General features: G+C 36.5%; 1 long non-coding RNA gene across 1 annotated transcript; it reads left to right on the plus strand.

Moving 5' to 3' along the window:
• The first annotated feature begins 2337 nt into the window (after positions 1–2337).
• On the plus strand, positions 2338–3799 carry LOC114551570 (uncharacterized). Its single transcript, XR_003691930.1, has 3 exons — positions 2338–2418; positions 3035–3137; positions 3402–3799. It is a non-coding gene; the product is annotated as an uncharacterized LOC114551570 (long non-coding RNA).
• The last annotated feature ends 9 nt before the right edge of the window (positions 3800–3808 follow it).

Raw genomic sequence — 3808 nt, forward strand, 5'->3', positions numbered from 1 at the left:
TACAGGCCCTCCTGAATATTGCAGAGACATAGGATATTTATTGTATCAGAGCTTCAGGTTAAACTGAAAGAGAATTATAAGGATCTATGAAGTATCTTTCCGTGAACAGATTTGGACAAATCGTTTGCCAGTAAAGTAGATTAGATAGATTAGATTGTACCGTTGCAATGGGTAAACCAAATCTCTAACTATGCAACTATGGAAAAACTGAATGCAACATCCTGTATGAAGTTATGGATGTCAACTGTGGAGGACCTTTGTTGCCTCACTAACTGAACTTTGCAACACTGTGTACTTTTACCGGTAACTTTAGTGTAAAGTTTGTCCAGTGAGTTAATGACATCACATTTGGATGTTTGTTCTCATCTGAGGCAACACTTGCCTCTTCTGTGAGGAAGCAGCAATTCTGACGAGATATGCACAAAAAATGTTGGTATGATGACAGGAATAAAGATAATCATTAACAAATAGTTAGCCTATCAATTGTTTGTATCATACATATCCTTCCCCGTGCTTCTAAATTACATTTATTAAGTTCTCCCACCATGGATTTTGCTGCAAACAGATGGGATACCCTAAATGGTACCAAACATACAAAAATATATACCTTTTCTGTATTTGGTTATGTTTTTCTTTCTAAAAATACTTTGCATGTATTTGTCAAAAATGGTGAAGATGTTTTTCTTAATTCTAAGCTGCAGTCGTTGAACTCAGTAAGCACAGGTATGGATGTTAAAAGCGATACTATGCAGTTTTTGGCCATTTATTTAAACTTTTTGTCGCAGGTTTCTCAAGGCTAGGGGGGGCCGAGACTACCACCATTCAACTCGAAAAAGTCCTATAACCATTCCAATGACTCCAAAGCTATTTCAGTTAAGGTAAATTAAGCTAAAAAACTGCATATGTGTGTGAATGTTTATCTAATGAGCAGGTGGCACCTTGTCTGGAAGCTCGGACACAGTGTGTGAATGGTGAATGGTTCCTGTACTATGTAAAAGCGCTTTGAGAGAGCGTTAAGACTGAAGAGCGCTATATAAATACAGTCCATTTACATTTACATTTATGTTATTGGTGCAAGTCTCTTCGGATTTTACCACAGACATAAAACAGTTTTATTCTTGGGATATGGGAAGTGATAGTTTAGCGATACTTGAAAACTGAATTTAGGGCTTAGTTGATATTTGTGATAAAGGTCTGAAAACAACATCAAAACACAAGATTCACTCTGGATTTTCTTTCACATGAGAAATACCTCTTCTTCTACTAAAGAAAAATAAATACTAATGTAACAAACTACACAGAACTACCTATGGAGCCTTGTGGAAAAAAACACACCACCAATCTTAGTGCAACCTAATGTTTTATCCATAGTTTGGCAGAAATACTTTGTTTGGAAATGATGAATAGAGAGCAGAAAAAAAGTGTGCAGCATTCAAATGTTGATTTAGAATTTGGTTGTCAAAGTTATGAATGAAGCTTTGACCTATTCAGCACAGCCCTAGTCAACATGCAGGCATACAGTAAATTATTGGGACCAAAGAGTTACCCATGTTTTTAGTAAAATAGTTAGAATCCACCACATTAAAGTGCAAACAGGAAGTACATACTGAGAATGATACCAAGATCACAGTCGTGCCATATAAAGCAATGTTTAAATGAATAAACAGTTTGTTGAGAACAGTGCCTACAGATATTGCACAATATCAACTAGAAAGAAGTCCCAGAAAAAAACAAATATGCAGAAGTGCTTCTGCAGAGGCTGCATTCAGCTGAAATGGGGAAGTAGCGAAAGCAGTTTTCTAGTTGAATCTTTTGGGTCTTAGTGTACTGCCATAACTCAACTCTGCACATATTAGCTTATAATACAGACCATTACAGCTGTAGGCTATGTGTTATGTATATAACATACAATACGTTGTTCCATATTAATACTTGAAAAGTCACATAAAAGCATGAGAAGTGTTTAGTGCTTGTACTGGGTTGCCGGTTTTCTCAAGATATGAGGATTCCTTCAGAACCCCCACCCCCCCCACACACACACACACACACACACACACACACACACATTATTTCCCTTATTCAAAACTTTTCACATTACTTCACAGTCATGGATAGGATCAAAACCTAAACCAACAAACAAACAAATTCTTTTCATCATTCAATGTTATAAGCAACTTTGTAATTAGATACAGTATATGACACACATGCTGTGATATTATGAGTTTATGAATTCATAAAAGCCTGTCAGTCTCACGAGAGGAGAAATGTTGCTGAGCGATGTGGGAAACATCCTGAAACCCTTATTGTTGCACAAAAGGGAAGAAATAGAAAAGTGAGGAGAGGAAGAGGCAGTTCAGAGCAGAAACCCTCGGCCGAAACCACTGTGGAGAGAAGAGAGCTGGAGAGCGAGATAGAGAGGTAAAACGCAACATTTATATTTATGTTTAAAATGTCTTTTGGACTGTAATTAGAAGTTGTTGACTGATTAATTGTTCCCCTAACTAATTATTATTATTTTTTTTTTTAAATAGACAGATTTTTTTTATTGATCCCAAAAAATGGGAAATAATGGTGTTGCAGCAGCAAAAATATCAGACACACAGCACACATACAGACTATACATTAAATAATAGGAAACAATATACATTAAATAATAATTGAATACTACACAAGCAATATTTAAAATATATACAAAGGTGTAAAGGTGGATTGTGTTGGAATAAGAGTGATGATTAATTTGTTTGTATTTGTTGCAGTTGGTGCATTCAGTAAATTATTCTGGGTGCCCAAAGCTGCAGTTAACAGTAAAGATTATCATAGGAAAAATTCACTTGGAGTATGTAGGACATTTTGAGAACAATTATTGTTACAAAGAGCTTTACCGTAACAAATGTCAGGGCAGTCACACCCCTGGGTAAACAAGTTTAATCTCGCAACTACGGAATAACTGAACTTGCAAGATCCTGTTTTAAGATCTGTGATGTCAGCTGTGGAGCTTCTTGTGCTTCAGTCTCTGTGTTTACTGCATTTTCAGTGTATGATTTGTCTTGTGGAGGGAGACACTGACTGACTCAATCATCAAATCAGGATGTTTGTTCTCATCTGGGCGACTCTGCTCTTCTCTGTCAGAGACACAGGTATGTATCTTTATTATAATCTTGGTATGATGACAACATTAAAGAACCAGATAAAAATATTTAGCCATGATAACATCCTTTTTATAAATGTTTTCATGACATACTTCCAAATTACAAGTATTTAGTTTTTCCTACCAGCTCATTATTAGCACTCCTCGCAGCATCCATTAACTTGGAAACACAGTAGTAGTCTTTCTTTATAATTCATCAAATATTATGGTGCATTGTCAAAATCTAAATATCCCCTGTCACTTTTTTTAACAGGTGCATCAGTGGGGGGAACACCATTCTGTGATAATAGATTCTGTATCACTCTTAGTGGAGAAATAACAGCAGAGGCTGGACTCTGTGTTGTGATACCGTGTTCTTTCACCACCAGTTATTACTTTACACCCCAAAATATAGTTTGGTACAAATGTGAACCATCCAAACAAAAATGTAGTGATCCAGACATCATATTCCACACTAACAAGAACAACAACAAAACTCAGTCTGGGTTCAAAGGACGAGTGTCACTGTTGGAGCCTGATGTGAGTCGGAGGAACTGCAGCATCATCGTCAATGACCTCACTGAGTCAGACTCTGGATCATATCAGCTCAGAGTTAATGGTTACCTGAATGGGAGGAAAGATGGATTTACATTCTCTCCAAGAACAACTGTCTCTGTTAAA

This window comes from Perca flavescens, unplaced genomic scaffold, assembly GCF_004354835.1.
Source record: "Perca flavescens isolate YP-PL-M2 unplaced genomic scaffold, PFLA_1.0 EPR50_1.1_unplaced_scaf_184, whole genome shotgun sequence".
NCBI classification, from domain to species: domain Eukaryota; kingdom Metazoa; phylum Chordata; class Actinopteri; order Perciformes; family Percidae; genus Perca; species Perca flavescens.